The 25,433-nt window shown below is 43.8% G+C and overlaps 1 long non-coding RNA gene and 1 pseudogene across 1 annotated transcript in view; both read right to left on the bottom strand.

The window, feature by feature from the left end:
• Positions 1–2,420: 2,420 nt before the first annotated feature.
• LOC123389294 overlaps positions 2,421–25,433 on the bottom strand; it is a 34,502-nt gene continuing 11,489 nt past the window's right edge. Inside the window, exon 2 of the long non-coding RNA XR_006603877.1 lies at positions 2,421–3,653. This is a non-coding gene — a long non-coding RNA (uncharacterized LOC123389294). The remainder of the gene's footprint in view (positions 3,654–25,433) is intronic.
• On the bottom strand, positions 16,946–17,079 carry LOC123390604 (annotated as a pseudogene).

Genomic DNA, 25,433 nt, shown 5'->3' with positions numbered 1-25,433 from the left:
ATATCATCTCTAGGACTAGGGAAGCAGCAGAAAAACATGGGCATATGTACAGTGTCCTTCTAGTTCATTTTCGTGCAATGGTGAAAGTTTCGTGGTAGAACTGTGGGGACAAAGTTCCTAGCTTGGGGAAAGCATCGGTGGACCTAATTGCCCAGGACCTGCTTCAAGTCAGAGAAACCCCAAGGTTTCCTATCAGATTGTGCCAACTGTGGGCATGTGGATGCCAAGCTTCTTGAGTAGAATGGGAAGTCATGCTGGCATGTTTTTCTGTTTACTCTCCACTTTAGAGACGTTCCCTGTGAAATGAATTTTAAATTCAGAAGCCAAGTCAGGAGGGGCACAGGAAGACAGAAGGAATGAGAGATTCATTTCCAATCAAGCTGTGAGTTCCGTGGCCTCCCTTCTTTTTGAAGAGCAAGGTATTAGCTAGGGGGACTGGCAGATGCCAGATTGGGGAGCTGGGAGGCAGAACTCATTTCAGACCCGGACCTGCCACTGTGTCCTTCAACTGATTCAAATTCAGTTTCTGCAGGTATTTACCAAGAGCACGCAGGGCACTGGGTCAGCCTTATTTTCCACCAGCCCCACAACTGACTAGGGATATTACTTTCTCCACTTCCAGATGAGACGCAGATTCAGTGAAATTAAATGTTTCACCCACGATCATACAGCCATAGGTGGCACGGAGCATAGAATGTGTCTTGATTCTTAACTAGGTGCTCTTTCCACCATGGCACAATGCAGAAACTTCCCTCTTACCGGCCGGCTCCCATCCTGGTGAGGGGATAGAGCTGGGAGCAGACCCGTCTCCCACCCACCAGAGCTTGAGCTCCCCCCACCTGAAGGCAGAGCAGTCTGCCTGACGGAGGAGGCGTGTCATCAGCATTCCTGAGGCTCTCCAGGACAAGCAGCAGAGACAGGCTCATTAAAGTCTGCAGCATGCCCAGAAGCCTCTGCGCCCCCCCCCCGAGTTGTTTCCTGTGTATTCTCTGTGCCTGATGGTACATATTCTTCACGTTTATGTGGCCCGATACAGTGCTCCGTGAGCACAAGGTATCAGGGAGCCAATTTTCCCAACCACGCAGCTCCAGGGCAACCAGGAGGCATCGCTATTGTAATTTATGAGGGACCAGTATGGGCAATCAATAGGCGCCCCACAGGTTATTAAAGAAGAGAAAGATGGCCCAGGAGACCCTGTTTACTAACAGGGAAATGGTCTCCTGGCAGCTTCTGGCACATGGCCTGGGAGAGATTTACATTTCCTTTTCAGTCCAGAAACCCGGGCCTTCCCTTCTTGACTCAAACCTGAGAACAGGGGGCTGGTGGAGGCACAGGCTGATAGAGCCCTTCCCCCATACTGTCATCCTGGGGGGGCGGGGGAGTGGAGGAGGTGTCAGGGTGAGGACCATCCCAAGGCTTATTAAGTCCCTTTGTGTTTGGAGGCTCCAGAGGATAGCATTCCCCGGGGCAGGGTTGAGACTTAGGGAGTGGGAGTGGGAGGATGGCCATGGGGTCAGGCCAATGATGCAAAAAGAAACAGGCAGCTCCCACCAGGCTGCCTGGAGGGGAGTCCCGGTCAGCCTTGCACAGCTCCAGACAACTCTTATTTGCTTCTTTTGCCTTCTCTCTCAGTTCTTGGTCCTTTGATTTCAGGAATCTGTAGTTGGTTTGCGGCTTTCTTCACTTCTTAACAGTTTTCAAGGAGGAGGACTGGTTGGATTTAAAATTAAAACGGTAACAAGCACTGGCTTTTTTGGGTACAGGGGAAAGAAGTACCTCTCTCCAGTCCACTTTCTGGAAGGCAGGCTGGTATAACGGGGCAGTTCACAAGCTTTTTCATCTCGGGACCATTTGACACCCTTAAAATTTGTGTAGGTTATGTCTCTCAGTGGAAAATGTTTGTTAAAATGTTTTGCTAATTAATTAAAAATATCAAAAATAAATCCATGGCATGTTAACATAAATAACATATTTTTACATAATATAAATAACAGAAATATTTTCATTTTAAAAAACCTTTCAAAATTAAAAAAAAATTAGTGGGAAGAGTAACTATGTTTGATATTTTTGCAAATTTTTTATATGTCTGCCTTAACAGAAGGTAACTGGATTCCTATATCTGCTCTTGAAGTCAATGGCTTGCAAAATGTTGTTTTGGTTGACATGTGTGAAGAAAATCTGGCTTTACACAGACATGTAGCTGGAAAAATAGAGTATTTATTAGTCTTTTTGAATAATTGTGCATATTCTCTTTTGATACTGCGCCAACTATAGCAAGTTTCTTAAAGGTTAGTTGAAAAATGAAATCTGAAATCATACCAATGAACTTTTTATATTCTCTTACATTAAAATCCATTGGTTTATTATGTACTTTGATTGGATCTTTTACCCATGTATGGATGGGTAATATCATGCATTGGTCATTGGAAAAAGCTGGTTTATTGAGTTATACAGATATTCCAGATTTTCACACATTTCATTATACAATATTTTTTAAAAATCACATTCATTAATATCACCATCCATCTCATTAGAAAAGTCCTTAGATATTAGGAAGCTATCAAGTTCCACAGTAACAGATACAAGTTTTCCAAAATTCTCATTTTCCCTTGCAAGTTCAAAATTTTATCACTGGCAACAAATACTATCAGTTGTTTTCCTCAAAGGGACAGACTCCTTTTGTTCATTTAGAAACAATGTCTTTTGAATACTCCGTCTGAAAAAGCATTCTTTGTCATTTAGTCTTTGAAGAGAAGGAAAGAGAGAAAGAAAGAAAAGAAAAGAAAAGGAGAAAGAGAGAAAGAAAGAAAGAGAGAGAGAAAGAGAGGGAGGGAGGAAGGAAGGAAAAAAAAAAAAGAGAAGAAAGACGCTTCATGAAAAAAATGGCTGGACTCCCAGGTTTATTGCCTGCGTACATTTCCTAGGGATAACCATCATACCTTGGAATGCACTGAAAGTATTTATGCACACTCTCCATTTTGTTACACAGACTATTTGAAAAGTGTCGGTATTTAATAAGACTAATCATTTTTACTGCTTCATCAAGGGTATTCTTAAATGAAACTGGCGTTTTTTATTGCAAGTGCGAGGCAATGATGTCTAATATGCCTTGGCGCCTGCCTTGATTCATGCCCAGAAGCCAGGAGTTTTACCCACCATTGCTTTCGTACCTTCTGTCAAATGTCAACAGGGGGTCAAAGGAAAAACGATCAAACGGAGACCTTCATAACTTCATGAACCGCTCCTGAGTGTTGCTGGGATCTCAGGAGTCTATGGACCCTACTTTGAGAACAGCAAGTGTAAATGTCAGAGACTTCTTACCCCAGCTTTGCCTTGGGCTGGCTCTGTCTTCAGCAAGTCATTTTCCTCCAGTGTCTCGGTCTCCGTATTTGCAACATGAAGCAGGTCGGATTAAATAATCTCCATCACGTCACTGTCATTTTCGGAGGACTTTGGGGCACTGAGCAATCTTTATCATTGACTCCTTATCATTATTATTGCCTCTTTGTTTCCCGTATGGCCTGTTCTTTCTTCTGTGCTGCTGTCCAGATATACAGGCATGTGTTCTCTTCCTATCCTTCCACAGAGGAGAGGGCAACTGGCTCTCCTCAGGCAGGTGTTTTCTTCAGGAGGATGAACTGAATACTTCACCTCTACTCTCAGGGAGAAGAAATGTGGACGTCAGAGACAGGCTATTTGAACGCTGTACCATTTGTCATGAATGGTTCTGGAAGACGCATTGTTGGCTAATAAAGAGGGAGGCTCTTTAACATGAAATCTAGGCCAGGAAAATAGGAGCCAAGCCATAGTAATATGAGACATATACAGTTTTATGAAACTTGGCCCAACAGAGGTACAGCTCCTAGTTTCCTTCACCTTTTGTAAAGATTTGGAATAAGTATTTGAGCCTTTTAATAAAAGAGTGGCATAAGCCACTCTCCAAGTACAGTATGCATTTGGTCTGGAGAGGACAGGTGCATCCATGTGGCAAAAGCTCTTAAAACTGACCTCCTCCAGACCAAGTCACCAGGTTAACGGATGCTCTCTGTTCCCTCCATAAAATTCATTGTGCCCACGGCTTGCCAGACCTTCAACTAGCGAAGGCACTTGCAGGTGCTCTCGGGCACTCTCGGATGACCTCGGGTAAGCTCGAGTACTCTCGGATGCTCTCGGGTGATCTCGGGCGCTCTCAGGTGCCTCTGTTCCCACAAATCGAGCTGAGAGCTCACAAGGGCACAAGGGTTCAGTGCCATTTACTCCCAAACACACTTCTGCCCGTTGTCCTTGCCATTCTGATTATGTAATTTAATTGTTGTGAAAACCAATAAAATGTGAGTACAAAGAAAGAGGTTTTTTGTTCCTCTGTAAACTGACATTTGATGTTTTGGAAAAGCTTGATAATGACTTGTCCTTATGACTTGTCCTTTTGTCCTAACAACAAAAAAATCTCGTTGAAGTGGCACGGGAAAGACTGGGAAAGGGGGGATCATACACATTTTACCATGATTGGATACTTGGATTGCCTTGGGTCTTTAAATTCTTCCTCTACTTCAGAGAAACCTGAACTGGAACTTACAGAAGATTCCAATAGAATATAAGCTCCACGAGCGTGGAGACTTCCCCAGCACCTAAAATATGCCAGGCACCTAGAAAGAACACAGTAAGTATTCAAAGGATAAACGGATTGTGAGTATAGTTGATACAAGAAAGATAGGACAAAACTCCAATTAATAGAGGCCTGCACCAAGAAACAATTTTTTTTTTAATGGTGCCTGAACATACCTGTATATGCTTTAAGTTACAATAAGAAGTCTAAGGTATGTTTCTCACGGTTGCTCTTTAAATAATATTTTACATTAATGGACCATCTACTGTGTTGATCACATTAGAGACAAGGGCTTTGCCTGTGATTGGAAGCAGGGAAGTGCCTTGGCTATCGAATAGATAGTTCCTCCCCAGGGCCAACCACTAGAGCAGATCAGGAGATCTTAATGCCAACTTCCCTGAACTCCCTTCTCTAGAAGGTAGCTAGGAAAATCTGCTCTGGTTCAGAAAGGAGGAGATCTGATAGGAGGCAGACTGCATCCCTGGACAGGCATTGCATGTCCCGTAGGCACAGACCAGAAGGAGAGGCCATCCCTTCGACACTTCTCTGTGCCCCCTGAGTAGGAATGATGGTAACAAATGGCTCCCTCACTTCAGTCTATGTTTGAAGGTTCTTTAGATATGGAATCAGAGAACCTGGGTTCATATTTCTTTTTTAATAATTTTGTAGCCTTGGGACACCTGGGTGGCTCAGTGGGTTAAAGCCTCTGCCTTCAGCTCAGGTCATGATCCCAGGGTCCTGGGATCAAGCCCCGCATCGGGCTCTCTGCTCAGCAGGGAGCCTGCTTCCCCCTCTCTCTCTGCCTGCCTCTCTGCCTACTTTCTCTCTCTGTCAAATAAATAAATAAAATCTTAAAATAAACAAATAAATAAACTTTTTTAAAAAAATAATAATTCTGTAGCCTTGAACTAGTTAGTGTACTTCTCTAAGCTAAAATTTCCCAACTGGTGGGCAAGGAATGGGTTTATAGGTGATGAGATACAGCTCTTCTCAAGGCTCAGAATAGGCAGGGAAGCCCTAGGACAGCCAGCATCTCTGAGCTTGTCACCTCTGATGCCAACAGCCTCATCCATTTTCCATGGTGAGATATAGGTATGGGTACAGACACAGAAATAGATTTATGTATATATAGATGCATTTTTTTTTTCAGTTTCCCGTGTGTATCACCGTATGGAATAGGTCGGAGGCACCGAGAATCGCTGCCCGAGCTCCTCAACTAATAAATCCGGCCCTGTCTTTGTCAGCAGGTTGTGTGAGGATCACATGAGACATAAGTGTAAAATGCTTCAAGAGCAATTGGTAGACACACCGACAGCTGGCACTGTAACAGAAGCACAAAGAATTTGAACCCATGTTACCAGCTCTAGTTTCCTTAGCAGATTCTTTTTTTTTTTTTTTTTTTTTAAGATTTTGTTTACCTATTTGAGAGAGAGAGAGAGAGCGCCGAAGCAGCAGCAGCAGGAGAGGGAAAAGCAGACTCCCCTCTGAGCAGGGAGTCCGACTCGAGACTTGATCTCAGAACTCCAGGATCAGGACCTGAGTCGAAAGCAGATGCTTAACCAACTGAGCCACCCCCGCACAGTCCTTACCAGGTTCTTGAATCAATGGAGAAACAAGAAAAAGTTGGCATATCAAGTTCAAATCACTACCCTTATCTCTGATAAATCTATGTTAGCAAGTGTAGCTCTAGGCAGGTAAGCTCCCTACCACTGAACTCCAACAGCGGCCAATTTACCCAGTAGGTCACTCTGGGAAACCACATCCCTTCCCAGTGGGGGAACCTTTGTCCCTAGAAATGCAGAGCAGAAAACACATCCCTGGGGGCAACTTACTCCCAAAAGAAAGCCAAGAGGTGGGGACTGGTAATGTTTCTTCTTCCAAATTTGCGGATCAGCTATGTCATTCCACCTCCCCTGGGAAGGGGTATGTGAAGGAATGAAGGAAAGGCAGGAGTGTTGCACCAACAGAGCTCCTCCCATGGGGAAGAACGCACACCAGAAGGCCCGTTTTGAGATGTGAGAGGAGACTGTAGTCTGCTTTGCCTGCTGTTTCCTGGCAAACATGGTCTGAGGCACTAGACCAATGCCTCACTACCCGCTTCCTGGGTACAGAGAAACAGGAAGTGGGTGCCCATGTTTGCTAGGGCAGGCCCTGAAGATGGTTTCCTCATCCCTGCCAGGTTGTCTCTGTAAGGTAAGGACTGTGTTTGTTTGAATCATGTCTTTAATAGTTCACGTAACTGAGCTATCAACTCACAAAGGCAGGGACTAAGAACGTCACTCACCTGTGTATCTGCAGTTGCCAGCCCATTCTAGATGCCTGGCAAGGACTAAAAGATTGAGGAAAGAACAAAGGAACGGGTGACACAGCACAAGAGGTAGTATACTCAATACATGTCTTAGATGAGACAGTGTGACCTTCACCTGCCCTGTTCCCCTTGACCAATGACTTCTCCTTACTACTTTCAGCTGTGTTCAGACATTGCACCTGTTTCCATGTCATCAGTAGCTTCTGCTAATATTGAAAATCCCTTGAGGACTTCCCACCTATGAAAAAAAACTCCTGTGATAACTAACAAAAAGGCAATTTGGAGGAGAGAGAATTTTCAAAATTCTTGAAGACAACATGTGATTTTTTAAAAAACACTTCACCTGATGAGCTCTCGGTCCAATGCATGGCAGTGAAGTTGTATACATGACAAAGTCTTTCCATGTTGACAAGGGGGCACCACTGATAACTAAGTATGTGACTGGGCTCCTTCTCATGTAGTAGAGGATAAACGTTTCCTAAGTTCTTGTAATGTGCTGAATGATAGCCCCCAAGTTCATAAGTTGAAGTCCTAACCTCAATGTATGAATTACCTCAGACATCTACCTCAGAAAGTAACAGTATTTGGAGATACATTTCTAAAGAGCTGATTAAGGTAAAAAGAGGACATTAGGATGAGCTCTAATCTAATATGGTGTCTTTAGAAGAGGAAATTTGGATACATAGAGACATCAGACACGTGCACTCACAGAGGAAGACCACGCGAGGACACAGCAAAGCGCCCATCTGCAAGATAAGGAGAGAGGCTTCAGGAAAAACACCAAGCCTGTCTGCATCTTGATCTTGGACTTTGAACCTCCAGAAATGTGAGAAAATAAATTTGTTTTAATAAATAAATAAATTTGTTTAAATAAATTTGTTGTTTAGGCTACCTAGTCTTTCATTATTTTATTATCATTGCCCTAGCAAACTCATACAACCTTTATTGCAGAATTCTTCATTGTGGTGTTACCAAAAAGATGGGTTGGTGCAACACATCTAGGGACTCACTGGGCACTGGGTAATGGGGATTGCACAAGAAATGACAATGGGCAGATAACACAAGCAATCAGCTTATGCTAGAAGGAAGAGGTTGGCAAGACTTCAGAAATCTAAGGAAACCGGACACCCCTGGACACCTGTAGCTAAATTTTCTTACCCCTTAAAATTATTGCTTTTACCTTCTCTCTGCTCTGCCTGCCTTCCCTCCACTCTTCCCTATAGCCACTCCCCCTACCGCCACCACACCTATGCTCTCCAGCAGGCTTTTTGACATCCATCTCTCCCAGCCTTTGCTTAATAAGAAATAAAATGGCTGTTTGTTTTGTTTGTTTTTTTGTTTGTTTGTTGGCCATGTTTGTTTGGAAGGCCATGAGATCTTTAAGCAGATTTCCCCAACTGAAAGTCAGGCAAATTTAAAAACCTGTTTGGGAGGGTAGGATTTTCAACTTGGCCTCTCCCATCAGGGAATATGAAAAGCAGACAGTTCAGCAGAGGTATCAGGAAGGGTTTCTATTAGGAGGGAAAACCACACACAGGGCTCGGCTGGGAGTCTACTCAACTCTAGGGCGCGAAGGAGCACAGCAGACAGGGCTCCGGGAGGACCACCCATCTGGAAGGAGCCATGAGCGCAGCTTCCTGGATTGTGGGCAGGAGCCTGTCTCTAGTTACAAGGAGCCATGCTGTTGGCCCCCTCCCATAACTCCAAGGACTGGGCTCTGCAAGATCTAGAGTTAAGTCACTTCCCTCCTCGGGATCTAAACTGTAAAAATTTCTGTTTCCCAAACTGTGAGATAAGATTAGAGGAGATTAGTCACTTTCCACTGTTTTTAAGTGTGAAAGAACGACTTGGACAAAATCTTGTATATAAGTTTATATTAAAAACAAACAAATGTGTGGCTGGCCTTGTTCAGGGCTGGGGCCATGGGAGGGGGGGAGGGGATGCCCCAGAAGCCCCCACCTGTTCTCCCTTTGCCCAACCCCTCCACTGCTGCCTGCTCTAGGAAGCAACCAAGGACTCCCAGGAGATTTCCTTGGCTGAAACAGATGTGATGATCTCTAGGACTGGTGTGCGGGGAAATGTCTCACAATAGTCTGGGAGTAGGGGCTGCTGATTTGTAGAGTTTGCTGATTTCTGTGGTGTAAATATTACCACCATGGCTGCACTCAAGTCACCAATGTCACATCACTGAACGCAGAGCCAGACCTGCTAAGTAACATAGCATGAGCTAAAGTAATTAGGAAGCAATGAGTTTTGAGTATTTAGTAGTTTCACTTTTAAAATAATTTATTTAATTGTAAGTTTATATGATGCAATTTTTGATAATGGCTGTGTTAGCAATTGGCTTGCAAAATTCCAGAAAATTTAACAATCCATTGTTACCAGTTAGGACGAGTCAGCTCTAGGATACCACTATCTAAGATCTTTTTAGCACCAACATTCTAAATCTTGAAACTAAAGAAGCCGTTTGAAGCTGGGAAGGGCTAAGTGGAATAATCCTAGGGATTTGGAAAGTGTGCTCAGGAGGGGGCAGAAAAACATGTTTTCAGTGTAATATCCAGCACAGAGCACAGTACTTAAAAATAGATGGCCATCCAGTGAATGGTGATGCAGTGAGCAAATGGGGCAATGACCCAACCCACACACAATAGGCTTTGTACTTTGAGTTATTTTTCAACCAGTAGTGGAGTGGGTTTATATTCATCCACCCATGTTATGTCATCCAGCCTTCCATGGGACAGGTGGCACTGACCGTGGCCAAGAAGTATCAGCAGTGCACTAAGTTAATGAGGTCTCAGAGAGCCTACAACAGGAACGTCATGTGATATACAAGCTGGTCACGGCCAACCATCCAGGCATGTCCAGAGGCCTACATGGGTTCTGCACAGACTTCCAGGCGGTCATAGTCACTCTTGGATGGGTCTGATCTTATCATAAGTATCTTGCTGTTCTTCCTGGTTACTATCTCCCTGCAGATTAGTAGTTAATCTAAACTTTTGTTCTTCAGTTTTTCCCAGAGTCTTTGAAAATAGCACAGGTTAAAGAGTTAAGAGCCTGGATTCTGATGGAACCAAAATTCTAGTTTTGTCACTTAACTAATTGTGTGACTTTGGGCAACTGCTTAACTTCTCTGTATTCCAATTTCATTCTAGATAAAATGTAGGTGATAATAGTATCTACTTCAGAGCATTATTGGGGGGATGCCTTGGTGGCTCAGTTGGTTAAACATCTACCTTCGGCTCAGGTCATGATCCCAGGGTGGTGGGATAGAGTCCCACATCAGGATCCCAGCTCAGTGCAGAGCCTATTTCTCCTTACACCTGATTCTCTTTGCTTGTGTGCTCCCTTTCTCTCTCTTTCTCTCTGACAAATAAATACATAAAATATTTCCCAAAAAAACCATTATTGGGAAGATCAAATTAGTTTCATATATATAAAGTACTTAGAATAATATTTGGCACATAGAATACACTACTTAAATTTTAGTTATTATTAGTTATTATATTATTATTACATATAATATATAATACATGTACTTATATATAATTATTACATATAATAATAGATGCACTAAATGAATGAATACAGGTGAACAAATCATGGGAAAGTAGGGCCTGAATGAATGTGCAATGAGATTCTTCTGGAAAACAAATGCCTAGTATCCATTATAGTAATTATAATAAATAATAGCAGTAACCTTAGCTAGCATTTATTGTGCGTTTAAAATGTAATTTATAAGCATTATTTCGTTAATTCCTCATAAAAATTCTAATAGGAAGGAACTGCCTTTAGCTGTATTACACAGATAAGAAAACCCAGACTTGTAGAAGAGCACGAAACTTGCCCAAGATCACGTGGTTAGTTAGTGACTCAAAACCAGGTCTTTTCCACAAGAGACTCTTAATCTCACAAAACAAACTAAAGGTTGCCGGGGCAGGGAGGTAGGGAGATGGTGGTTGGGTTATGGACATTGGGGAGGGCATGTGCTATGGTGAGCGCTGTGAAGTGTGTAAACCTGGCGATTCACAGACCTGTACCCCTGGGGCTAATAATATATTATATGTTTATTAAAAAAACAAAACAAAACATGTCTTTTGACTCCAGAGCTTGACCTCTTAACCACTTAACCCTTCAGCCAGCTCCTAACATCCAGCCCCTATGCCTTCCCTCTTCAGTACTGCATCCCACTCCTATCTTTCTTCCCACCCACCCCTCCATGTCTTCTCCTATCCCTTCAGGTCTGTCCAAGACTTCCATCCTTTCTGAAGACTTCCCAGACTCTTCCCCTTAGTATGATGCTCCCAGGGCTTCCGTATACAGTGTGCCCTTCGCTCTCTACTGCCTGTGGCTGTTACCTTAGACTCTATCTGTATCACACAAGTAACTGTGTAGAGATTTTGCTAGATCCAGGCTGAATTCATGCCCAAGCTAAGACGTGTCCTAAGCCCCATGACACAGCCAATCCCTACTGAACGCTGCCCTGTCTATGAATCAGGGTTCCCCAGAAACTACACTCTACCTGCTAGCTCTAGTATCAGGGACTGTAAAATGGGAAGGATGATCACGCCCAGCTCTAACCAGCACCCTTGACTTCTTCCCAGTCACTGGCTCAGTGGTGCAGAGAGAAGGGTGGAGAGCTGAAGTCAGCTATGAAACAGACAGAGGGGCACCTGGGTGGCATAGTCGGTAAGTGTCTGACTCTTGATCTCAGCTCAGGTTGGATTTTAGCTCAGGTCTTGATCTCAGAGTCATGAGTTCAAGCCCCAGGTTGGGCTCCACACCTACTTGAGAAAAAAAAAAAAAAAGAGCAGAAAGAAAAGAAAAAGACAAACAATAAAGATGATCCAGCTCTACCCTCAAGATGCCTACTGCCTGCTCACAGGTGCAAATTCCCTTTAAGAGCCTCTACAGATGACCTCACAAGAGCACACAAAGGTAGTACAGAGTGCAGAGAAGTGCTGAGGGGACAGGAAATTCAAAGGAGTGCTCAGAATGCAGTGGAACTCTTCAGGGAGAGTTTTCTAGAGATAGTGAGTAGATTTTATAAAAATTAAAAATGATATTTTCTTGGTACAAATGCAATGCATGCTCACGACAAACAAATCAGAAAATACAGACTAGCAAAGAAAGGAAATTTTTTAAAAACCCACCTACAATCTCGCCCACCCAAAGACGGCTTCTATTAACACCCTCAACACCTTGACAACCAGATTTTGCAGGAGGCAATGCACAGAGCTGAAACACAGGTTGTAATGTGTGTGTGTGTGTGTGTGTGTGTGTGTGTGTGTGTGTGGCTGAGGGGTGGAAAAGATGCCAGGAGACAGTCCTGGCATTTGAGTCTATGCTGGAGAGTAAGTGCTAAGAGATCTAGGATTGGGAAGTAGAGGTTTGAAGAACAGGACTAACAGGAGATTGCTCAGACCAGCAGAGATTTGAAGCAGGAAGTAGTAGCTAGGAGCCTAGCTGAACAGTGGCCCAATTAAAATAATAGTAAGAGCAGTAACCGTGAGCATGTGTTGAGTGCTTCCCCTGTGCGTGGTATTGTGCTAAACACTTCACATTCCATCATCTTATATGATCCTCACAGCCATGCTATGAGTAGATACTCTATCCCTGTTTTATGGTGGGTAAGCAGTTTGCCCAAACTCACCAACCCATACGCCAATCTTTCTTACAGTGTGCTTTATGGGTTTCCTGCATCGGAATGCCCTGAGGTGTTTGGTAGGCCAATCAAGACAACAGGAGTCAAAAAAACCCACACATATTTGCTCTGGGGGTTTGATTGAGGTTTATCTTCAGACTGAAATACTTCTGGTTGGAAAGTCACAAATGAGCATGCCCAGAAGATACCTAAAAACTGGGAAATGCTGTCTTCTGAGTAACCCGCAGTCTCACTGCCTTCCAGAGATGCTCTGAGGATGACAGTAAGACCAAGGAAGGGCCCAAGATCTGGGTGCTGTGGGCTCTACACACCTTTCTTGTCCTTGGGTTAATTATCTAGCAGCTACCAAGCCTCGAGAGAGCCTTCTGCAGGAAGTAAGGCAGCAACAAGACAGTGCATTCCATGATTCAAAACCAACCAGAGGGAACAATCAGGATCAAGGGGCAGACCCAGGACTGGGAGATTCGGATGGTAAGGGAGGCCTGGGAACAAAGAGCCCTGCACCCTTTTGCTCTCCCCTTCCATCTTCACACTACGGTAGCCAAGTTCCCTGAGTTCTAACCTCCGGGCTCTTATCTGTTAATTCAGGGAGTTGGCTTTTATGGTCTCAAAGTCCCTTTCAGCTATAGGTGGGAAGATACTATCTAAATCCAGCTTGTACTTCTGCTGCCCTTGTTTACCTGGGAGCAAGTCCAGAAGCCCTGGGGTCCCCTAGCCAGCTGGAGGGTGGTAACAGATGCCAGCTGACCCACACCACTGAGGCCATAAGAAAGGACCTTCACCAAGGAGGCTGGGGAAGACCATGAGTGGGGCCAGCCCTGGGCAACATACCAGCAATGCCTAAAACAAGTCAAAGACCTTTCCTGTACATTATCTCCATTTATCCTTCTCACTTCCTGGTGGGTTAACATTTATCATAGCCCCATGTGTGACCACAGGGCAGAGACGGAATGCTAGCGGAATGAAAATATATTTTCAAGAACACTCAGGAAAGAGGCAGCTGGGAAGAGGCAGCTGGTAGCCAGGCTTTCAATTCTGGACTGGGAGGCAGGTTTTACAAGCTACCTGGAAAGTTTCCCCCACAGTGCTCAGGATCCACCTTCTTTCTCTTTGTCCCACTCTCATTGGTTGGGCTCGCTGCCACTCAGCACAGAGCCAGCCCTCTATTGGGCTGAGTTCTCTCCTGTCACCTCCGAAGTATCCGTGATGAGATAATTGCCATATTAATAAATTCACTGTATTTTTCCATTGCCTTCTCATTTCACTGCTAGTCAGACTTTGTTTTTTCTTGCCTGGGAATTCTTACAGGACTGAAAGCAGAAGCTGCTTGAAGCTAATAGATCTTCCTGTCTTGGTAGAATCCCTGGCTCATTGAGGAGATGATGCAGACACCCTGAGGGAGAAGGGGGATGGAGGAGGGAGGGCTTTGAAGGACAAGGAAAGAGAAAGAGGTATGCTCAGAGACCAGAAAGTTAGAAAACAACTCTGTGAGAACAGAATCCATCAGAGTCTTGGGTAAGGGTCAGATCCCAGAGGATACCAGGCCTTAGGCATTGGGTTTCCAGCATCAACAAAGATCCCTGGACCCCAAAGTCAGACTCAGAAACCTTAAAATCACCAAATGCAATGAGACCTGAGGCAAAAAATAAATAAATAAATTCAGTGTGGACTACCAGCTGGTGAGCGGGTGGGATGCCGCTACACTTTTGCCCAATTGGGCACAATTTTTCAGGGGTTTGAGCTCCCAGAATGATAGATTATCTGCCCACTGAACAGGATTGGGGGCTCAGAGTCAGATTTACTTTGATTAAAGGGTAAAAGTAGAGGAATACAATATTCCTAGCTCAGCTGGTTTATAAAGTAAGAGTCACACCTGACATGTCTAGAAGCATGAATGACCCCATCGTTCTGGTGCCAACAGCCTGTGACGATACCAGTTATATCTCCTTAATACCCAAATCTTATTAGCTCTAAGCTCTCCTCAGCTGGTGCAAGAATTCCAGTCCAATGCTCAGTTGGTTAGGATGCTTTAGCCACAAGTCATAGAAAACCCAGATTCAATCGTACAAGGCAATCCATCTATCACTAATGGGAATTCCAGAAGTTGTGGGCTCCAGGTGTAGTACAATGAGCAGCTTGAAGTGCTGAGGACACAGGTTGTCTTCATCTCTGTGCTTTTCTGTCCTCAAAATGTTGTCTTTGTCCTGTAGTAGTTCCCTTTGTAGTAATAAGATGTTTTCACCAGACGCAATAACATCTCGAGGAAGAAAAGGACACTCTTCCTGGACAAGAAAAGGACACTGCTTCCTTCTTAGAAGCACAGAAACTTTCCAAAAGTCCCCAGTAGAATTCCATTCATGTCTCATTGGCCAGAATTAGGTACATGCCTGTTCTTAAACCAATCTCTGACAAGGAGAATGGAGTTGCTGTGGCTGGCTTGAAGGGAAGCTGAAGAGTTCATCACAAAGAACACTGATACTTTCCAACTCTCAAATACAGACTTGCTCACCATAAGGTCACACAGACACTCCCCTCCACATGGTTGGGTTCCTGTCCTTCTTTTTTTATGTTAAATGCTTTCTCAGGGACCCTACTACCATCTCCTAGAGAGTGGAAGTCTCTCGGATTTTCTTATCTAATTTGGAATCTCAAATGCAAATTGTGCTCCAGCTTTTTTTTCCAGGGGATTCTTTGGCTGAAACTGCTCCTTAGAGGAACAACTCCTTAGAGGAACACCTTTTGCCAGACAAAGCCAACTTTTGCATGGATTGGCCCAACCAAGACCTCCATCATGTGGTTGCTTCCAGCTTGTACCCCAGACCTCGTCCTGTCTTCTGTGCCCAGGAGAGTCAAGCTGGGCCACCAGCAAAGCATGCTACATAAGCCATGGCAGCTACACTGGGAAAAGACTAGATATGCTCCTTTTCTCAGAAAAAGGTTGTAAATATGGCATCATGATTTCCCCTTTACATTATTTAGCACATTGATATTAACTCCATTTTACATTAGAGGGAAAAGATATGGAGTGGCAAAGTAGCGTGCCACTCAGCTAGTCAAGCAGCAGAGCCAGGAACATCCTTCTTTAAATTTTATTTATTTATCTAAGAGAGACAGAGACTGGCAGAGGAGAGGGAGAAGCAGGCTCCCTGCTGAGCCAGGAGCCTGATGAGGGGCTCGATCTCAGGACCCTGGTATCATGACCTGAGCTGAAGGCAGATGCTTAACTGACTGAGTCACCCAGATGCCCCAGCCATGAACATTCTTTTTTTTTTTTTTTAAAGATTTTATTTATTTATTTGACACAGAGAGAGAGATCACAAGTAGGCAGAGAGGCAGGCGGGGGGGTGGGGTGGGAAGCAGGCTCCCCGCTGAGCAGAGAGCCCGATGCAGGACTCAATCCCAGGACCCTGAGATCATGACCCCAGCCAAAGGCAGAGGCTTTAACCCACTGAGCCACCCAGGTACCTGCCATGAACATTCTTATACAAGTCTTTTTGTGGACATATGTTTTTATTTCTCTTAGGTAGATGCCTAGAAATTGAATTGTTTGTTCAGAATAGGTGCATGAGCTTCTCTAACTATGAGAAACTGGCAAACTATTTTCCAAAATAATGTATGAGTGTTCCAGTTGCTTCACAACCTCATCAACATTTGGTGTTGTCAGTCTTTTATTTTTAGCTATTCTAGTGGGTGTATATTTGTTTCAATTTGCATTTCCCTGCTGGCTAGTGATGCTGAGCCATTTTTGATGTGCTTACCAGCTATTTGTATATCTTCTTTTATGAAGTATCTGCACATTCTCTTTAAACTATGTTACCTTTTTCTTATTAAGTTGTAGAAATGCTTTCTATTTTATTGATAACCATTCTTTGTTTTGCAAATAGTTTCTCCCAGTCTATGGTCTGCCTATTCATTTTTCTTAAAGGTGCAGAAATTTATAATTTCATGTGATCTAATAGATTGATATTTTCTTTCATAGTTATTGTTTTCTGCAAGTTGTCCAAAACAACCTTTTACTAGTCAAAGGTTGTGAAAATATTCTCCTATTTATCCTTCTGGAAGCTTTATGGTTTATCTTTTACATTTAGGTCTATGATCTCTCTCAAATTAGTGTCTGTGTATGCTATGAAGTACAGGTCAAATTCATGTTTTTAATATGGAAATCCTATTCCAGCATCATTTGTTGAAAAGTCAACACATCCCATAGAAGTGAGTTGGCCAGGGCACCTGGATGGCTCAGTGGGTTAAGCCTCTGCCTTTGGCTCAGGTCAAGATCTCAGGGTCCTGGGATCAAGCCCTGAATCAGGCTCTCTGCTTAGTGGGGAGCCTGCTTCCCCACCTCGCTCTGCCTGCCTCTCTGCCTACTTGTGATTTCTCTCTCTGTCAAAAAAATAAATAAAACTTTAAAAAAGAAGTGAGTTGTCCATGCTGTCTAAAAATTACTTTTTCAATATTGCATTAGTTATTCTATACTTGATCTTAGCCAAAAGGCCAAGAAGTGATGTTATAGTTATTCTAGATGCTTTGCTTTCTTACACATTTTAGAGCCAATTTACACACACGCACACACACACAAACCTACTAGGACTTTGGGATTTCACTGAGCTAGGCAGGTATAAAAGGAAACAACTAGTTTCCTTCCTATGTAAAGAAAAACCCAATTCTTGCCTACTATGTCTTTCTTCCCTGTGAGTCTACTTTAGACAGAACACTTCACTTCTGATACTTCTTTTCACCAAATGTATAGGGGTTTCCCCCCGACAAATAACAAGCAAGTCTTGGATACAAGCTGAGTATCCTACAATTTAACTCAATTCTGACACTACCTGCCTGGAGATAGCATTCTGGTAAGGGCTCCGGCCTACAAGACTAGCCCCCATACCCCCTTCATAGGAGGAAGCCCATCAAAGCCTGGGCTTCTTAATAACGGCGATGAATTTGGAGCCTCCAAAGACCCCTTCCTCGGGTTAGATTAATTTGCTAGAGCAGCTACTAGAACTCAGTGAAACATTTACTTACATTTACCAGTTTATTAAAGGTTACAATAAAGAAGACGGATGAATAGCCAGATGGAAAGAGTCTTAACACGAGGTCAGAGAGGATGTTGAGTGCAGAAGCTTCTGCCTCTGTGGAGTTGGGGTGAACCACCCTCCTGGTGTGAATGTATTGGCCAGCCTAGAAGCTCTCTAAACTCCATACTCTTGGGATTTTATAGAGTCTTCCTCACATAAGCAGGATCAATCATTAACTCCATTTCTAGCCTCTCCCCTCTCAGCAGGACAAGGGGTAGGGCTCAAAATCCAAGCTTGTAATCATGGCTTGGTATTTCTGGTTATGAGGCCCCATCCCAGAGGCCACTCAGAATTGCCTCGTCAGAACAGATGATGCTCCTAGTTTTCTTATCACTTAGGAAATTACAAGTGTTTTAGAAGTTCCATGCCAGGAACCAGGATGAACTCCAAATATATATTTCTTATTATAAAGCACAACATGCTTCAACTTCAATATGCTTCTCTGCTGGTGTACAAATCCTCTCTAGCTTCTTTTTTGTCACAAAAGAGAAGGATCCCTCCACATTTTGAGGGTTAACTTCTCTGCCAAACTTTTGATTTCCTCTCAGTCTGGCTCTTCTTTTCCTCCTGAATTAAATTTTAAAGACCTTTAGCACCTGCTCCACCCCTACCTTCCCCTCCAGAATTCTCTCCAATCACATACATATAACTGCTGCCTTCCCTTCTCACATGTCTGCTCATTTCTTTAATCCTTGTAGTAGAGGGTCCACCTTCTATCAGTTTCCAGACCTTCTCAGTTATGAATAAACTTCAATTTACCAGACCCAGTACCTCATCCATCCTCCGCTTCTCCTCTCTGTGGTGCTGTGCTCAGGTGACTTTTTCTGTCTCCTTGGTGAAACTCTCTTTTCTGTGACTCTTTTTCAATCCTGTATAGCCATTCCTACCATTGTTTGGTGGCCTCAAGAGAGACTAGAATTCATCTAATATTCCCAACTTCATACCTGCAAATCTGAAAAATCATCATTTTTCTGGTCAAAATAGAATATTTCTCCCTTGCTTGACCTGCAGCAGTTCCTCCAATTTGAAGGAGATCCTATCTTTTCTCACCTTCTCAGAGATCTCTCTCTAACAATTGGCTTTATGTGTTCTTGAATCTTAAACCTCTTCTTTTCTGCTCCTTTTTCTAAACATCGTGAAAACATCATCTCCATCTCTCTCTCTCTCTCTCTTTATTTTTTTTCCATTTCCTTTTACACCCAGTACACAGGGAAACTTTCTAGGAGTTGTGTGTACCCATTGTCTTCCCTTACATCCTTTCTGGTCACTCCTCAGTTCTCTGAAATGTGACCTTTGCTCCCAATGTGTCAGTAAAAAACCTCACCAAGGCTACCAATGACCGCGTTTCCAAAATCCCTTGGAACTTTATGGTCCCTTGACTTCTTCTTGATAGCACTGACATTGTTCACGACTTCCTCCTTCTCCTGCATCCCCTCACCATGACTGCTTCCTCCCCACACCATGGATAAGCCTCTCCTTCGGATTCTGTCCTGAGTTTCCTTCTTTTCTCATTTTCCCTGAGTGATTTCACCTATCTCTTACTCCACGAATATTTATTGAGCACCCACTGTGAGTCAGGCACTGATCTAAACCCTAAAGATACTACAAGTGCCTACTCTCATGGACTTGACAGTTGCCAATGGTCTCAATTCCATCCAGATCCTGATGACACGTAAATTGGCCTCCAGTCCAGATCTCTCTCTTTTGTCTCCTTGGTCTGCTTGGCTATTCCACATACACCTCAGTATTTCCAGAACTAAAATTTCCATCTTCAGCCCACCTCCAGACCAGCTCTCCTCTTACTATCTCAGTTACACAAGCCACAAAGTGTTCATCATCTTTGTTCACCATCTTTGAGTCTTCATTTTCCAAACTTTTGGAAAAAGTTGGGATTTTATGAAGTCTTCCTCCATAAGGAATACAGATTAATACAGATTTGCCAAAGCAGTCATTGGAATCAGTAACCGAGTCCTGATAATTATCTTCTAATCCTCTGAGATGCCTCTGGAATCCATCCAGCCATGGGGCTCTTCATGCCCCATACTATTTCTAGTTTAGGCCAACATCCCCCAACATCCCCATTGATCCCCCAACAGGTCCCTCCAGTTTTGATCATTTCACCCTACCCCATCTTCATTCCATTGTCTACACTGTGGCCATAGTCATTTTCTAAGATAACTCTGATCACAAGACCACCCTGCTTCAAATTCCTTGTTGCCTTTAAAACAGAAGCCAATCCCTTTAACGGGGCCCAGAGGGTTGCTGCCTACCTTTCCATCCCTTCTCTCCCCACTACCCTCTTCATTCTTAACCTTCCTGCCACACAGACTTTCTCTCCCAGTGCCTGGGTATGCCACGCTCCCTCATACCTCTGAACCTTTGGAAGTGCTACTCCCCTAGCCTGAAACACTTTCCCACTGGAGCTTCTCTTCTCACTCAGCTAACTGCTACCTACCTCAGCCTCAGCTTAAACCCTACTTCTAGAACACTTTCCTTAAAATCTCTAGTCTGTACATCAGTGCCACCCCGTCCTATCCACCATTGTATGATTTTCTGATTTCTGTTATTATTCTTTGTGCCCTTCCCCTCATTAGACTTTAACCAAAAGGAAGGCCACTACATGGTCTATACATGTCACTCTTGCTGTGTTGTTACATTCCAACTTTTAGAAAGTTCCAATTAATACAGATTTGTCAAATGAATGAATAATTTCTTGCCCTTCTTCTGCTTTCTAATACAGATATTGTTTAAGATTCATGTCTCTGGGCTTTACTCAGTTTCCTTCTGTATCATTGATTCCTAGGCTTCAGTGATCAGGTCTGTGTGAAGAAGTCTCCAGTCTACCACAGTCTGGATATCTCTGAGCACCAAGTCTGCATTTCCAACATGATGCTAGACATTCATGCCTGTAAGTTTTTTTCACCACCTCAAGTAAAAGCTATAAAAACACTAAAAGCATGCAAGGATATGTATTCAAGGATATGTAATGCAACACTGTCTATAATATTGAAAAACTGTAAACAACCCAAATGCCCATCAAAAGAGAATTGGGTAAATAAATTCCAATACTACTATAAAGCCTTAGAAGGACTAAAAAGATTTATATACTGACATGAAAAGATGTCCTTGATATACTCTTAAGTAAAAAAGCAGGTTTCAGAATGATAAATATAGTTTGGTTTCATCTTATTCAATCATTCAGCATGCATATATTGAACATCTACTACTTGCCAGTTTCTAGTCCAGGTGCTGGGAATGTGCAGAGAACAAGGCAAGATCCTTGTTTTCACAGAGCTTTCTAGACAGATGATAAGCCAATTACATATATGTGAAATGTCAGGTAATGGAAAGTGCTATGAAGAAATAGCATTGGGGTGCCTGGCTGGCTCAGTCAATAGAGCATGCCAATTCTTCATCTCTGGATCGTGAGTTCAAGCCCCACATTGGACATGGAGCCTACTTTTAAAAAAGAAAGAAAGAAACAGCATTATGAGATGTGCTATTTTAGGTAGGTGGTCAGAGAAGGCCTTTCTGAAATAGTGACAGTTGAACAGAAACTTGAATAAAGTGAGGATGGGAATCTTGTGAATATTTGGGGAAAGGACATTCCAATCAGAAGGATCAGCCATCAAAAAGCCTGTTGTAGTAGCAAATTCAGCTGGCTTTAGAAGCAGCAAGGAGACCTGTGCAGCTGGGACAAAGTAAGGGGAGCAGAGAGGTGGGACATGGGGCCATATAGTTCACCTGGGGAGGGGCCATATAGTTCACATGGCAGGGGCTCTAGAGTCCACTGTAAATGTGATGGAAAGGCAGTCTTTGGAGATTTGTCTGTTACAACATGTTGGTGTTTCACTGAAAAAAGTTGGAAAAATATATACCAACTATTTTTTTTTAAAGATTTTATTTATTTACTCGACAGAGATCACAAGTAGGCAGAGAGGCAGGCAAAGAGAAAGAGGGGGAAGCAGGCTCTCCGCCAAGCGGCGAGCCCGATGCGGGGCTCCATCCCAGGACCCTGGGATCATGACCCGAGCCGAAGGCAGAGGCTTTAGCCCACTGAGCCACCCAGACACCCCAATATATACCAACTCTTATCAGAAAATAGCTCCATATATGGGATTACAGGAGACTTTTTTTGAACTCTACACTTTTGTTGTGTTTAAATGTTTTATAGTGAGTGTGTATTCATTTGGTAATCAGAAAGGGAAAAAATGATTTTAAAAACGTGTGCATACCCTTGACTCACCAACTCCCTTTCAAGAAAAACATCCTTTAAAAAAATTAAATTCTTGAAAATGTGTGTATAAGGATGTTCATTATAGTGTTATATACCAAAAATCAGAACTAACTTAAATGTTCAACAATAGGGAATTGACAGAAGAATTTATGGGAAATTGTACAATGAAATCATAGAAGTCCTGACAAAGTCTGTCAGAGAGTATCACCCTAGGCTCAAAGCCTAGTTCAATTCTCAACTCTGAAACCTTTTCTGGACACACCTGCCTAAAATGATCTCTTCCTTCTTGAACTTGATTTGTGCCTATTGTCTATTGCACTCCGCTGGCCCTTACCCCACATACTATTCCATTATGGAACAACAAATTTAGTTCACACTTGGCTCACCATAAGCTTTGCTAATGGAAGGAGAGCCGGCAGAACAATTCCAGACAATAGATAATTCATTCCTTTGTAAATGCATCACAACATTTCTTTTGCAGTAGATTCACCATTCTAATTAGCTTTCCTTATGCTAATATTAAAAGTAATGAGCTTATCCAAACACATACACAGGTGGCAATGGCAAAAGACCCCGAAAAAGTCTGAAAAAGAAAGTTCCCCTGGGTAGCCCCCAAGGTGGACAATAAGCACTGGGGTCCTAAGGGTCTTCAGGGCCCTTCCCCTACACAATCACTAAGTCCCTTTTCCTGAGAGACCCGAGTACATCCCTCTCCTCGGGCCTCTGGGGCCCCTGCTCTGGGCTTGCAAGGCTGGGAGCTACCTGAGTTCAGTTCTGAGTCCCTGTGAGCACACACTTCTCCTGGCCCTGAGGCAGTGAAGCAGCAGTCCCTTGATGAGTCACTGGGGCTGTCTTCCTCCCAGTCCAATCTGCTGGCCTCACCGCTGATTCAGCAGCTCCCACAGAGGCCAGTTCACCTCCCTTCCACCCGCTTCATGGTTGTCTCCTCTGGAAGGGGCAGGATGTCCTTAGAGAGAAAGGGACCACACTAACTCACTTTTCCCACAGCCATCCTAAACTGTCTTTCTTTTGTGTGACATGAGGGCTCGCTGGGGAAGCCTCTTCCTCCCAGCAGCCCTGAGAGGCAGGCAGGGTTTTCTACCAAGTGGGGCATTTGAGGGGGTCTGGAGTAATTCCCCTCTTTCCTACCAAATCCTCTCTCTGCAAGCTGAGTACTCATCAGTGACGCAGGAGTTAACCAAAGGAGGACATATTTAGTACTGCTAAGTGCTGACACTGGTGAATGTGTTTGTCTTAGGGCTGCCTTTTTGTTTTTTCTTTTTCTTTTCTTTTCTTTTTTTTTTTTTTTTAAATAGGGCTGCCTAATTCTGAAGCCCGGAAGGGTCCTCTACATGGATGGTTAGTCTCTTAAACTTTCTATTGATCCTAAAATGGATTGTTGGGTGCCCTGTTCCATGCCTCTGCACTAACTCACCAGCTCTTGTTAGGGGAAAAAAAGGCGGAGGGGATATTTGGGTTTTGTTTTAGGGGTTTGTTTGGAGGGTTTTGGGGGGGTTGTTTTTGCCTTTGAAAATTCCCAGGAGAAGAACATCCATTGCTCTAAGCAATCTTTGCCCATGCTTTTGTGCCCCCCACCCCCTTCTCTCAATCCCTCCTTTCCCTCCTCATATCCCTACCACTCTTTGCCCATTTGCCAACTTAGCCCAGAAGTCCTCTCCCTCCCCTTCTGGTTCCTCTCTCCCCTCCCCACCTGGACAGGAGATGGGAATGGTTCTACTAGCAGATGCCTGCGGCCTTAGACTCAAGAAACCTGCACTCTTGTCTCTTGTCACCTGGCTTTGGCACCCATCCCATGGTCCCAGCTCCCTCTGAATAAAAAGAACTCTACATTCTATTGAAGTCTTTAACAAGGCAGAGTTCACAGCCCCAATGGCTAAAATCCTCCAAATCAGTCCTTTCCATGAGCCAAGTGGGCGCTTCTCACAGTGGGATCTGGGCACCAGAGCTAAAACAAAACAGACCAACCCCCCATCCCCCAAAAAACACCTCATTCCAGAGTCCCTTTGTTGGGCTAAACAAAGATTTAGGGGCCAGGCTCTATGCCTGGGCAGAAACCCAAAGGTAGAGGGGCCCTGTCTGAGGGAGCTCACAGTCTGGCTTCTCACTGAACTTTTTCTCACTAAACTTCTGGAGCACACCTGGTCATTGGCCAGCAGCATGAAGCCACCTTCCTGCCCCAGCCTCCAACAGAAGTGACAATTCTGGTTCCTTGCAGAGTCACAAAGGTCCTGAATAGTAAGGCTCCTTAGACATCCCGGTATCAGAGATGGAAACTGAGGCCCGGAAAGGTCCTGAGTAGGTCACCTTGCTGGTGGCTGTGTCAGGCCTGGGCCTGTTTCCTATTCCCCCACAGCACCTTGTTTCCCTGACATTCCTTTGAGCTGATGAGCCAGGCAGAATCCATGACAGCTGGCTGCTTCTGGGCTTGGCTTCATTGTTCCCTTCCCTTGGGACTTGTCCAGATAAACTTCCCAGCATGCTGAGAGGCTCACCTCCCAACTTGGAAAGACAGTTCTCTGTGAGGAGCAGAGCCAAAGAAACTCAGTCAGGTTAGCACTGATAGGGTCAAGCTCTCAATGCAATTGCCTCCTGACCCTGCAGCCAGAGCCCTCAAATGCCTACAGACCCGAACTATGCTTGAGAGCATGGATTTTGGGCTCTTGAAAGTCATCCAGTGCAGGATTTTCAAGCTAGTGGTTCCAAACCATTAATTGGTGGCAAAATCTAATTTTTTAAAGGCAAAGGAAGAGTAGAAATATCAGGGTATAACATAGTTGTGGTAGGTAGACTCTCAGAGGACCCCTCCCAGTGACTTCACATAATCACCTCAAGTATGGAAAGGACCTGTGACTATGATGGGCCATCACTCCCAAGATTATGATAGTTATGCAGCAAAGGAAGGGATTTTGCAGAAGTAATTAGGGCCCATAATCAGCTGGCTTTGAGGTAATCTAAAGAGAGATTATCCTGGATAGACCTTACCTAATCAGGTTAACTCTTCAAAAGAGAGGTCCTCCTGTGGGCTTTGCAGAAGAACCAAGCTGCCATGAATTCTAGTGCTGTAAGGGAATGACCTCTGCCAACAACCGTGGGAGCTTGGAAGAGAACCCAAGCTTCGGATGGATGGCTGTCCCAGCGGGCACCTTGACTGTGGCCTTGTGAGACCTTGAGCAGAGCACCCAGCTACACTGTGCCTGCCCTTGACCCATGAAAACAGAGATTACAAATATATGTTGTTTAAGCCACTAAGTTTGTGGTCATTTATAACACAACAATAGAAAACTAATACAATACTCCAACAGTAAAGATGAGTATTATTGACTTTTTTTTTGGTCGTGTACATAGATACATAAGTATTAAACCATGGTGTAAAATCCATGTTTGTTTTGAGAAGCGGTTAAAACTTTGAAAGCTACTAATGTAATTGGAGAGTGATTCATCCAACATTAGGCAGCCATTTCTGGGAGAATCAAAACTGGAATCCAAGTATCTCTGGCCAAGGCACCCTCCCTCATACCACCCTGCTT

The sequence above is a fragment of the Mustela putorius genome, unplaced genomic scaffold (assembly GCF_011764305.1).
Source record: "Mustela putorius furo isolate JIRA1106 unplaced genomic scaffold, ASM1176430v1.1 tig00000129_pilon_pilon_pilon, whole genome shotgun sequence".
NCBI lineage: Eukaryota > Metazoa > Chordata > Mammalia > Carnivora > Mustelidae > Mustela > Mustela putorius.
Note: the sequence above shows the minus strand (reverse complement) of the source record. Positions and strands in the feature narration are given on the sequence as shown.